The 14,113-nt window shown below is 38.8% G+C and overlaps 1 protein-coding gene across 2 annotated transcripts in view; it reads left to right on the forward strand.

Moving 5' to 3' along the window:
• The window catches only part of LOC124168881, a 350,296-nt gene that overhangs the window by 162,300 nt on the left and 173,883 nt on the right, over positions 1–14,113 (forward strand). For both annotated transcript variants that reach the window (XM_046547252.1, XM_046547253.1), the window contains exon 3: positions 12,896–12,952. The gene's annotated coding sequence lies outside the window, so the exon portion shown is untranslated. The remainder of the gene's footprint in view (positions 1–12,895; positions 12,953–14,113) is intronic.

Consider the following 14,113-nt stretch of genomic DNA (forward strand, 5'->3'; position numbering starts at 1 on the left):
AATTATCTACGTTTGGTTTCGTCCCAGATTTTTAGTTTAGTTTCGACCCGAAGTAGTTTTGACTGCGATTTTGTTTCGACCCTGAGTTTAGCTCCCCGGGTTAAATATTTTGACATTCGTGTAGTTTCTATTGCCATCCCAGATAATGGTCCTTCGGACGATGTGAAATCAACTTTTGGCCCTTTCATTAAAAAAGGTTGATGACCCCTGGGCTGGAGGATAACGGAAGAAACCTTTATTTTTTAACATTACTCTCACCAAGGGCCGGATTTTCCTATTGGCTAACTAGGCTTCAAACCTTAAAGGCCGTTTTAAACGGGGTACGGAATTGCGCAGGTTAGAGCTGCATTCATTTCTAAAATGGCATGGAATTGCTCGAATGCATGAACGAAATTAGAACAGGGGCTATTTTGCCGTCTCGCATCCACGCATTCTCGCATGTGTTCTAGCAATTCACCGCTTTACACGACGCAATTTTGATTGCGCCTTCGTACGTACGTCAGATAGCGCAACTCCGTGTACCGTGTAAAACGGCCTCTACACCACACAATTTTGATTACGCATTCGCACGTACGTCAGATTGCGCAATAATGTGCCCCGTGTAAAACGGCCTTAAGCATCACGATTAAGATGGGCTTACATTTAAATGTTACATTTTTGTGATGAAATAATTACCTGCAATTTTCAGCGATTATTAAATTGATTTCGACATAGGTTTCGATGTTACTACATCATCCTTAATGTTAGTAACATTGTAGCAATGTAGTTACAATGTAAGACGGTTGCCCAGTAGGGAACTATTGAAATTTTACTGGTTTTTACTTTCGTTTGGTTTCTACGAGCGTGATGCGCCCACTACCAGCGGGCTTTCCCCCGCTCTTTTCAATGCAGGTCCACAGAGGGATAGGCGCGTTTCTAATTTTAAAATGCAGAAAAAAAGGCAGGGTCTTTGTACAAATTTAATTGGAATGTTCATGTAAAAATTGAGGTCAGAGGACCTCTTTAAACACAACATTGGAAGTAATTACACTATCCTCTGCTAAACGCACATGATGACTCATACTTACGTATCAACAGGAGACTTGGATGTGGAATCAGCCGCATTTTGATAAAAGTTATATAAAGAATGCGAGATATTGTTCCAAATGAACAAATGTATCAGTTTGTGCGCCGTTAACGTCAGGAATATTTACCGTTTTTTTTTGTTTTTTATTTTGTCTTTTTTTTTATTATTTAAAAACCAATTTTAGGAAACAATAGCAATATTTAGGAAGTAAGATATGCCGTCGCATGTTCTCTGATAAATTCTGTGCATTTTGGTACTTCATTTGTAGAGTTTGGTATAAGTTGAGAAAAAGGTATCTATACAGCAGGAATAATATAGAAGATTGCCATCACTGCTCCAAAGTCGTCTTTCCCCCTCCACTCCGCCGCCGCCATGAGTCGGGAATCCAGCCATCACGCATGGCTGGGAAGAGCAGTGGAGTAGAGTCATTCCTCTCGCCCCGCTATTTGTTTTGATGAAGTTGAGTCACGCGAAACACTTCGCGGCACGCCCGTCCCGGCAAGCGGGTGCGTTGATGGGGACAGTAAGCAGAGCCGAAATGACGTAGACGGGTGCGAATATGTAGAAGCCAAGGGGCTGCATAGAGGAGGCCCAATTCCATCCCTTAGAAGGCTGATCTCTGTTGCCACATTAGTCGTATTTTAATCGGGATTCAAAAATGTCCGCGGCGCGGTGATGAGTGCAATGCGATCCACTTTTTTCCCAATATGTTGCAGTATGATGCTTATAATTGCGAGGAATAGCATTGAAAAGTAAGTTGATAAATCACGTCATCATTAGAGATACGTGAAAATAGCACTTTTATTTTAATTTTATAGCACTTTCAATTACAGTTTATAGCTTTTTGTAATTACGAAGCATAGCATTGAAAAGTTATTTTTTTTATTAAAAAAAAAAAAAGAGAACCACATACAGCATATAGTTGCCATTTTATAGTTGCCTGGTAACAATACATGAAGTAGAGGACGAAGACGCAATATAACAAGTAGAAAACAATAATTACATTTACATAAACAAAAGGACAACAAGAATCAGCAGGTACATCCTACTCCGGTGACAGATAGAATAGGGCAAGGCTTATGAAGGATTTCAATGGAGTTGCAAAGGGGTCGATGTGTGGAGGGATTATGCATTTGATAGATTACATCATCATATGTATAAATTTCGATTAGTACCCCAAATTATAGATAACTGGGGAAATGAGCTCTATGGTCTTTATAGATAGATGATACAAAATGGGGTTCTCAAATGGCCGTGAACATTTTAACACATACTCGTCAGAGGAATAAGGCAAAAAATCTACGTATCGATGGCTAAGTTTTAACAATAGGCATCTCAAAAATAGCAACTTTTCAGGAGAGCAAAAAAAAAACGATTAATTTCTTTTACTTGCACACTGAAATTAAATACCAAAAGTTCATGAAACTGAAAAAGAAGCATTTGCAAATGAAGAGCTATTATTTGCTTGTATTTTATTTTTTAATATTATTATACCTTGTTTAAGATACCGGTCTCAAACCGGCCGAATCTGAGGTTCGTGTTGTTAGAACTTAACCATCGATATACATTATACCCTGCGAGCCACCGGTGCACCGGTAGGGTTTTTGGCGGGGGAAATATTTATATACGATGAAAATGTTACAAATACATAGGATTCTCTCACTCGGTGGGAAACCCACGAGAACCTGCGTGAATCGGAGTAATCTACATCTACACAATACCATGCGAGTCACCTCTAGGGTGTTTGGCAGGGGGTGATCAATCACCAGCATGCAGCATGCAATTGGACTCCCACATGAACCCCACACGGTCCAAAAAACGTCACGCATACTAACAAATTATACTAGCATATGCTGTTAGAAATAATAATAAAATTAAGAAACATGCATTAAGTTTTACATAGGTTATTAGGCTACGCTACGAGTCATATAATCTATATTTATGAGTTCTATCGCTGCCGTTATAATCTCTTATTGATCGTGGGAAAAAAGAGATTCTGAATCTGTCTGTTATACAGTCTATCTCTCTTATTTTATTTATATGATCTGATCTTCCGTAGTACCTATGTTATAATCAAGGTCTATAATATAGTCTTATATAATCTAATCTATAATATAGGTCTGCAACGTTCGTAGTCTTCAGGGGATGACAATAAAGGTAGCATCAAAACAAGTCTCAAAATGTCTGACGCGATGGATTCTGTCAGATGACTGGAAACCCAGGGAAACTTCCGAAACTCGACTTTATGTTGTTCGGTAACGTCCACAGTCTTCAGAGATTGATAATAATGACAGTGTCATATCAAGCCTCAAAATGTTCAGCCCTTGGCTTAACTTTAAATACGGCACAACGATTTCGAACGTCACAACGTTATAATGTTAAACGTGTCCAAAGAAACTACTTTGTACCTTCCACTCAACTTTTAATAACCTCGGTCGATTTTAAGAAATTGTTTTGTTTTCATCGGGTGAAACCATATATACATACCTACAGTCGGCTTTCCATTCTCCGCCCTATAAAATATAAATAGCCGTTAAAGAAATCGGTTTAGTTAAAAATCAGTGTCGAAAGTACAAAATAGTTTATTTTAACATTATTTTAAACACCTTCACTCATTAATTTAACAACGCAATAGTCATTGTTAGGTTTTAAAAGTATTTTCATGAAGCATGGGAATACGTTTTGTTAAATATTTACGAAGGTCTCATTTAACTATCCAAATAATTGCAGGGTAATCGAAAAAACATTATTCACTACACATTTTTACGACAGTTCACCTTTGGTTATCAGCTGGTTCGTCATCTCATGTCTTTAATTATTCCACTATTAACTGTTAAATTTCGCCATTCATTTTGATGTTGTTGTGATCATTACCTGAGGACGAGGGACGTGACGGATATGAAAAACGCTGGTTCTCAGAAGTTCTCTTGGGTTGCATCCGCGTCGTGCAATCGCATTAGACGTTTCGAGGTTCGTCATTAATGTGTGGTAATGATAATTCTCTAAGGGTTAGGGACGTACGGAACTCGTAACGTCGGAACAATATCACGCGCCTGCAAACCTGGTCGAACTTATTCCAGTTGATTCCCCTAAAAAGCACCAGACTTTCATCGAGAGCATGAGGTTTTTAGAGCAGTGGAAACACGAGGCTATCGGAGAATCACGTGCAGCCACACGGGATAGGATTGTTTATTCAATCGTCAGGAAAGGAAATCGGCGAAAGACGGTGTCATCAAGTTGAGTGACCGAGAAAGAATAACAAAATGTGATCGGAGAGGAATGAACTGGATAACTATTACTGGGAATATTTAGGCCAACTTCCATTCTCTCTGTGCTTTAATCGGAAGATCGGTTTGCGGATAGCTTGTCCTGATTTAGGCCATTTGCGTATGAAGTTCGTACAATCAAGGTATTTTCGCCCACCTTTGACCAAGTGTGATACTCGTAATTACGCGGTCACAGGGACCTAGATGCTGTACGAGTAGATAGGAATTTTACATCGTCTGAGATTACCAATGCATGCATTAGTCACAGAGCTCAGGGAAACATGTCTTAATAGTTAAACTTCTCTCGGGTTTCCCACCGGGTTAAAGGCTTCATAAGGGCCATTATGAAGCCCTTTAACCCTGTGGGAAACCCGAGAGAAGTTTACTCACATCATTCGCCGGGAAAGCATCAAATCTTTCTTCATGTCTTAATAGTTACTTATTAAAACTGCCTAAGGTCGTAAAGTTTTGTACGTTTGATTGGGTATTAATAATCCTTATTAATAATCCCTAAGCGCTACCTGCTAGTAGGGTACTCTGCTACCTGATAGCATCCTGCGTCGTATCGAGGCTCAAAGCCTCGCCCCAAGGTCACCTCACTCGCGGCAGCGGGAACCAGAACGACGTCACACGGAGTTTTACTTAGCCGTCGCGTTTTCGCGCGCTTGAAAATTTTCACTTTCGATTTAATCGCGAAAAATAGATATCGTCATTTAAAAATCTAAAAGCGTGAAATACGTACTCCAGGAGTAATAATCTTTCGATTTAGGCAATAAAAAAGTAATAGGAAACCACCCTATTGCAAGGATGAAATTTTCCTCGAAAATTCACTTTAATTTTTCTCTTCTAATTCTTAATTATTCTTATCTCAATAAATTATTCACCTTAAATTAACCTTCACATATAAATAAAATAGAAGAGATAGAATGTAGAACAGACAGATTCAGAATGTCTTTTTTTCCACGATCAATAAGAGATTATAACGGCAGCATTAGAACTGATGAATAGATTAGATGACTTGTAGTGTAGCCTACTAACTCATTTAAAAATTAATGCATGTTTATTAATTTTATTATAATTTCTAAATGTATATAGTAGTATAAATTGTTAGTATGCGTGACGTTTTTTGGACTGTGGGGTGTGCATGTGGGAGTCCAATTGCATGCTGCATGCTGGTGATTGATCACCCCCTACCAAACACCCTAGAGGTGACTCGCATGGTATTTTGTAGATGTAGATGTTTGGTTATTTGTTGACGCGGTTAAACTCGAAAGAACTTACGAAGCAAGATTTTCGGGTTGTCGTCCGCGCCGATTCATCTTCAAAATACGAAGTTAAAGTGCTCTTGCGATGAACTCATACATTGGCCAAACATCAAGAGCCGTGAAATGCAGAATGCGAGAACACCTAAGGGCCACCAAAAATAGACAGTTTCGGTTATCCACCATCGCCGAGTACGTGTGTGAAGGACAAACACACAATGTGGACATTGAAAACGCAAAAATCATCGCTAGAGGGAAGCATTACTTTCCCCGACTTATACGAGAGGGTATCGAGATAACGAAAACATCCTTATTCAACAGGGAGGACAGCTATTCGCTCTCAAACGCCTGGAAGAGACTCTTACCCAAACGGACCAATCAGAACGCACCTAGCCCAAACCAAGGCCTATATAAGACGGACAAAAACCTGCATCAAACAATTCGAACCTGAAGACGCCAGCTGCAACGCCGGCGAAACTGTTTTTGAAGATGAATCGAGGCGGAGGTCAACCCGAAAACCTTTCTACGCATGCTGCACCACCCCGCGAAAGTCTCCATCAACATTCGAAAGAACTTAATCCAGTCACATCGGTTCATAGGTCATGAATGCATTATTATTAATCATAGTAATAGTAGTAATAACTATATACATAATACCGTCTATAAGTCAAAGGCTCATGTGATGGATTCTCTCAGCTGACTGGTAACCCAAGAGTACTTTCGTGAATCAAGTATTTGTACGTCTGTAACGTCCTCAGTGTTCAGAAAATGATGATAATGGAATAATTAAGACAAGATTCATAACGTATGATACGAAAGATTGTTACTCTCGGCTGTAAAGGCGAGATAACATCCGAGAACCGACGTTTCTTCGGTCTATCACGTTCCTAATCTTCAAGAAACAATCATGACGAACTTATTTACTTCGGATACGATGGATTGTGTCAAATCCAGGGAAACGTGAAGGATATGGTTTAACACTACACTGTTTTTACACACATATATGGTTTATTCCACTTAGGCTCTCTTCTTTGTGGATTAGTCGTGATATGGTTGAAAATTAATGCTTTTGACTCGAAAGAATATTCGCTCTCCCATATAAAGGATGACAGATGCATCTGTTGCCGCCAGACTTCGCGTACCGTTGCCGGCCAGCTGGCTTGATCGTGTTGGCGGGAAAAAAAATCAATCACCTTTCCTTGCTTTTATAATCTTCCGGTACCAATCATGGAAGAACAGATGGGGGTACGATTCCGAAATAAAAAAAAATTGACGAGACGGTTGTCAAGGGAGATGGACGCGAATACGTTAGCGTGCTACTACCAACACCTGAGCGAAATTACACACTTGAACTCTTGGATTTTTCAACGTCTATCATTACGTCTCCCTATACGTAGGTGCGCTGGAGGGAGCATGGAAGAGTAAATTGTAGAAGGTAGAACGTAGACGAAAGGCAACGAAGTCGCATGATCATTTGAGCCTTTTTTGAATGAGTAATGCAAATATTTGTCGGCCTCGGTGGCGGCGGGGATAAGGACTTATCCTTGCCTGCCATACATAAGGTCGCGGGTTCGACTCCCACCTGGAAAGGGTGCACCTTCCAGGACATGGGTGTTTGTGATCGTCTACTGCTGGTAGTTTAAACTCCCAATGTAAGGGCCTCATTGTGCTGCAGAAAAGTTTCTCGGGTTTTCCACCGGTTGAAATTTGTCCAGAACGGCATTCGGAAGATCCCCCTGAGGATGATCAGCTAGTCGCTGCTCGAAACGTCGGGAGACATGGACAACATAAACCGGTGGAAAACCCGAAAAACTTTTCTCCACCTGATACGCCGGAAAACCTAAGATCATACAACGCCTCATTTTGCTGTTTTCATGGGTAATTAAAATAAATAAGATATAAATAAATTAATATTCCTTTGGGGGGGGGGTAGATGTCTCTTATTTTTATACTTATAAGCTCTTAAGAGGACGTAAACTTCTCGCTCGACTGTTTTTTGTAGCGAATTTTGTAGCTAAAAATAGGCTAGTTCACCGTTTTTATATAATTATTGTGATTATCTCATTGTCATTCCTATTATCTAAGCCTCTCATTGATCACTTATCGAATATTGGTTACTCTATGGCCATTCACTGACGGCGCAGTCACAATTTAGCCGTCAGTGGGAGTCGAAGCGCGGGCCTTATGGTATTTTGTTAATTATACTCTCACGATTCTGTAAGCAATATTAATACAATTAAGTGAAATGGATTTAACTTAAAATTTCACTGAGCTCTGGGGGGGGGGGGTTTAACCCCCAAAACCCCCCCTTGCTGCGCCAATGTCACACGACGCAATTTTGACTGCGCCTTCGTACACACGTCAGATTGTGCAAGTACATCCCCCGTGTAAAACGCCCTTAACAGCATGTAGCAGAATAGTATCAGGGTTTTGGGATTAGGCGCCGCTAGAGATCGGATGGCAACGTATCTGCATCAGCGGCTATTCGGCTGAGGTTCTCGATTGAAAGTGGCAGTTTTCGAGGTGTGGGAGCGGTCTGGCGGAACACTGGGCTCCCAAATTACGCGGCAACGGAGGAACACGTGGAACCGTTGGGGAGGTGGAGTGGGGGACTGTTCCACAGGAGGGGGGGGCTAAAGACTAAGATAGGAGGGGTGGAGAGAAAAAATAAGAAAGAAACGAACGCGAGGAAGATGAGAAGATAAGGAAATGGAGGTCACACAGGGTGAAGAGGTTCTGTCTTTGTTGCGAAGACCGCTCTGCAGCTTGTAAGTTTCCCGCTCGACAATTATTTTTGGCGGGAGTTGCTATCGCAGCGTAAATATATGCAAAAAAGATAGTTGACTTCAGCGCATGGGACCAATATTTAAAACACCAAATACGAGATCACGTGACTGGTCTAATTCAGCGTAGGGGAAGTAACCCAAACAAATTATCATAGTTTAAGTTCATCTCGGAAAAAAATAACTATTTAAAGTTAAAAATACTCATGTACTTTATTTATTAAGCAATGTATAAATACAAGACAGGATTTACAATGTAAAAGGGAATAAATTCATCATTATGAAAAGCCCAGCAGATAGGAGTACTACGTCAAACCTATCTTACATTTGTGGACTTATGATGGTGATAGTTCTTCTGTTTTAAGGCCGTTTTACACGGGGCACGGAATTTCGCAGGTTAGAACTGCATTAATTTCTAAAATGGCGTGGAATTGCGCGAATGCATGAACGAAATTAGAACAGGGGCTATTATGCCATCTCACGTCCACGCATTCTCGCATGCGTTCTAGCAATACAAGGCTTTACACGACGCAATTTTGACTGCGTCTTCGGACACACGCCAGATTGTGCAAGCGCGTGCCCCGTGTAAAACGGCTTTTACATATATTTAAAATTTTCTCGGGATTCCGTGCGGGTAAGATTTTGTAAGAGCGCCGACGTTTCGGGTTCCGAATATACATACATCATCACCTTGTCTTTGTATCTAATTCTAGGCTTTTCTCACCCGTTACCCCCTTCAATCTGTCAGATAACGATTAGTTAAATTATTTCTGTAATGGAAAACTTCCTCTACCTAAGTCTCCATCAGTTGATCAATAATTTCTCGCTCTCGTAAGGCTGAACTTTCCATCCCGGCCGGTCATCCGAAAAAGATGGACGTGGCTACTAGACGCGGGCGATGGAAAGAAGAAAAACATTTGAGGGAAGGAAAGCGTGAGGAGGAAGGAACCGACCTAATTCTGGCGAGACCGACATGATTTGCATCCGCTTATAAGACCTCACCCTCCTCTTCTCTCCCTCCTCCCCTCTCTTCCATTTCCTCATCTCCTGCCTCCCCTCCCTTCGACTTCCACTCCATTGCCTGCCTACAGCCTTTTCTTCCGCTCCTCATCTTGTCCATTTTCGCTTCCTTCGAAACTTACAGCCGCGCGTTGCAACGTAGGTGTCCGAGATGATGATTTGGTCTCTGCATTTTTCTCGGGTTTTCTTCCGCGCCTGTTTGCTTGTGGACAGCAGTTTCGCTTGCTATCCTGGCCCTCTTCAGGTCGAAGGTGTCGGCGTGTCACGACTCAATGACCGCAATCTAAAACGGTAACTGAAAGGAAAAAAATTAATACAAAACCATACTACGAATTAGCGTAAATGTTTTGAATACATTCAGTATCAAAAGGCTGTAACAAGGTAGCAATAAACTAAGCGGAAATATTATATTACAGTTTTGGTCAAAAAAAAAAGAAAAAATGATTTTTTGACTGTTTTTTGTGACCTTCTCTCTGATGAGACTGTCTCGCTCATATACTCACTCAGGGTAAAATACGGGCTCTTGGAAACTGCGTCACAGTCAACGATAAAAGAAAAATGGTAAACCAGCCCATTGCTGTATATTCTGATGCTACGACCTGCGCGTAGAGTTCCCACTACTCCCCGTTCTCATCTCTAGTTTCCCTCCTGGCCCCCTCGTGGCGTTGGCATTGACGACTGTCGAGCATTTGTTTTTTTTTTACGTTTTCGTTAGCCTTGTCAGTGGACGTTCATCTACGCCAAAAATTTTGGAAACAGCGGGCGGTGGTTCCCAACGTGCAAAAAAATTGTGGAGTCTCTCGTTTTCCTATCTTGCATCATTTGGCTTGGTTGGTCTCGTGTTATTTTTTTTTTCGTTCGTCACGCCTGTTTTTTTTTTAGCGCTGGTTATGAAATATGGCTGCGCTCGGAGTTGGGGACCGTGTCATGAGAAGGAAGACTCCCTTGTGTGCTTTATGTGTGAGTCATAGTGTGGTCTGTCATGCTGTTACAGATTAAAGAGCCGGTGATGTTATTGACACGGCGAATGTCACTTCGACCGGAAGAATTTTTCGCTCGCGAAAAAAATTAGTTGGTTTTCATCTAGCAAAAATAATACTGGACTTTTTTTCTTTTGGCATGTACTACATGGATTTTTAGGCGCTTTTTATTTATTGTTTTGGCTTTTTCCGAGACACAATGATGTTGAGAGTCGCGCTCACATCAATTGAATTGTTAATTACAGAAGCCCTAGAGTCGAAATTTCTTTCGATATTTCTATTTTTAGTTTATCTTGTATTATTATTATTATATTAAAGTATATTTTAGTTTATCTTTCGTCTATTTCAACTTTTAGTACATTATGAATCTACAGTTTTAAAAGCATCGTTTAGTGCATAAAATGTACTCTGCGTCCATTGTAAAGGCTTCAAAATGAGCATTAAATTATCCTGAAAAAATCAGAAACCCCCAAATTGCATTAATAAGTAAAATTATAACTGATTTCCCTAAAATTTACAAATTTTTGGTGATGGAGTTTCTGTAATGAACGATTCTATTCAACTCTGAGTTACCAGGCTCATTAGGGCCCAGACTGAGGAATGAAGTGTATTAACAATCACATCTCCAACTGCATATCGATCTTCAAAATTGATTGGAGAGGAGTTTAGATAGTTTTTAGAACTATCAATAAGTGTTGTTCTCTCTCTCTCTCTCTTGCTACCGGCTAAATTATTGAGAAAGTTGAGTCCATTCAAAATTATTGTAATGAATCAATATGACAATACGATACCTCCACTGCACAAACGCTCAACAATCGCCCACCGAATCAAATCCGTTCATCAAGTAGCCCTAGTAGTAATAGATGAGCGGATTTGATTCGGTAGGCAATTGTTGAGCGTTTGTGCTGTGGAAGTATCGATTAGTAACACTCTCATGGAGTGAATTCTATTGTACAGATCTCTGTATGCGTAGTGGTTCAAAGTAACTTTAGATTAATTTTAAAAATGAACAGGCTATTAATAATCGTGCACATTTTATTTAATGAAGAAAATAACTTGGAATGAGGCTTAGAAAATAATGAAATGTACAGGGTTAAATCGCCTGAAATAGATAACCTAATAACAGTTTTTGCTCAAAGAGGAGGAATTTCTGTGTTATCATTCAGGTTAACCGCTGGGGTACGCATTCATTTTTTCCACCTAGTGATAATAATGTCATGAGATTAGTTGAAGACCCGATATTCGTTCGGAATAGTGAAATTACACCAAAGTTCTCTTGGAAATCTACTGTTTTCGAAGCCTGTTGTGTGTTAGTTCTTCAACATGTGCCACACATTAAATTCTGGAACTTGGAACTCGTGTGAAAGAAACTGTTTGTGACAGCTGGCTTTTCTCTAGCGTCTGGAAGAAATCTGCATCCTGCGTAACCTTTTGTATGTTTTTGCTTCCTCCTCGGTCCAAAACATTGCTTCGCTCACGTCTTAATAAACGGAAGAGGTTATAGCAGGTCATTTCATGTGTTAAATTTGTCGCGCCAAAGCGATTCCCTATGATATTCCTGTGTTTTATTTTTTTCTCTGTCCTCGGCTATCAAAGTGTATTCACCTTACTCCCAACAGTTAATTCTGCAATTTTCTTTTTTCCTTCACTTTCCTCTTTATTCATCTCCAATTTAACATCCAAATAATTTTCTCGATAAATGGTTCCTTTCAGATTTTTTGACGCTTTCCGTTCTGAAAAATGTCAGATGAAACGAGTTCAAGCACAGTCTATTCCGACATTTAGTTTTTCAAATTAAAACTTTTTCACATTTCAAAATCAGTTATGGTGAAATAAAGCCAAATATTGAGAATCTATATGTTAGGATTCAACGCTAAAAAACGAGCGAGTAGCAAAAAACGATTACAAGATTCACCACTAAAGAGTAGAATGTAAAAATAAAATAAAAAATTATTATTTGTTGTTATAATATTTTGCCGATTAAGGTAGCTTTATATGGAGCACTCAAGAAGCTTTCTGGGTGCCTCTCCTTCCTTCAAACACTTCCCTCTTCAATTCAGAATAAGGCCTACCTCCTTTTATTCTATCTAAAAACCCAATTATTTTCCCTCCTCTCCCTCGTTTACCTAACATTCTACCCTCTAATACTGCAGTGCGTGTTACTGAATAAAACTTAAATTAAAAGAGATAAAAATAAATGTTTACCAAAAACAGTTTAAATGCACTAAAAATTGATATTTTTATCACTCGAAGAATAAAGCTATGATACTGATTAGGCTTATTGAAAATGGTTGTAGAAGAACACGCAATCTAAACATAATGAGCACCCACGCTTTATGAAAATTTTATAGCTAACGCCATCTATTGAGAATATTTAAAAATGTATATTTACATTCATTGCATGAGACCAGGTGTTAATAATGAATTACATTTCTTAAAAAATACATGGTAATGATAATTTTTTAAGTAGTTTTTTTTCTGTAAGTTTTTATAGCTAAACTTCTTTTTCCTTTTTCAGGCCAGTGGAATTATTCAGCCCATCGTTCTTCTGATACTTGGGTCCTTTGCACCGAGGGTAAGTAAAACAATGCTGTCTTTTAATTGAACGTTTATTGTGTTTCTTTGACAGATTATTGAAACAAAAATCTAGGGTGGTAGTTTTAGGTGAGAAGTTTTGTGTTCTCATAAAAAAATACCTATCTTAAAAAATCAATCGGAGGAACTAAGGAAGAGGAAAAAACTAGCTAACTAGAGATAGCTGAAGAAACTAGTTAGCTCTCATGTAATTATCTAACATAATTTATGTGACCACATGGTTGTACCTCAGGGTTACATATGCAGCATATATAAATTTAGATACCGCAACTAAGAATGCTGAAAAAATATTCGCAATTATCGACATGCTAGTTGGTTCTTCACGGAAAATTATTGAGAACTAATTTTGAAGGAAATCATCAAGTATTATATTCTGGCTATATACTGGCTAATTAGGATTCAATTTTCACCCAATATAAAGATAGCACAAAGATAATTGTTTTTTTCTGCCTCACCCCACCTCATGTAAACGCCATCAAAGGCTTTCACTGATAGGCTAAATGTTAACTTCAAGTCCAGGCTGAAGGGTACAAAAAATGCACTGCTTACAGATATTTGAGATTACGATACATGCATCCCAACTACTTATGCACTGTCTCAACAAGTTCCTCTCCTATGAGTCTGTTATTATTATCATCATTATTCGCATTTTTTTACATTTTTAAAATCAATTTCTTTGAATTCGATTACAATATATTCACAATCAGTTCAGTTATTGGAATTTTTGTGAGTATTTGTATGCATAAATAAATTATTATTATTGGCTGCGCAGGACCATGACGATCAATTAATTATTGTAAGAAAGTTAACAAAATTGATTCGACATACTTTTTATGTAATTTTTAAGTTTGTTTGTAGTTGATAAGTTACAATACGATGTTCATATTTTCAATATTTTTAAAATCAATTTCTATGAAATCAATTATAATATATTTACAATAAGTAATTGATATATTACAATATTATGTTCATATTTTCTGTTTAAAAAATTAATTTCTATGAATTCAATGATAATATATTTACAATCAGTTCTGTTTTTGCAATTTTATGAGCTTGCTTATTATAAATAATTATTATCGGCTTAGGAAAAAAATATTATAATTGTTATTATTACATATTGCTGCAAGTAGGCTATTGTCTG

Source organism: Ischnura elegans, chromosome 12 (assembly GCF_921293095.1).
Source record: "Ischnura elegans chromosome 12, ioIscEleg1.1, whole genome shotgun sequence".
Taxonomy (NCBI): Eukaryota; Metazoa; Arthropoda; class Insecta; order Odonata; family Coenagrionidae; genus Ischnura; species Ischnura elegans.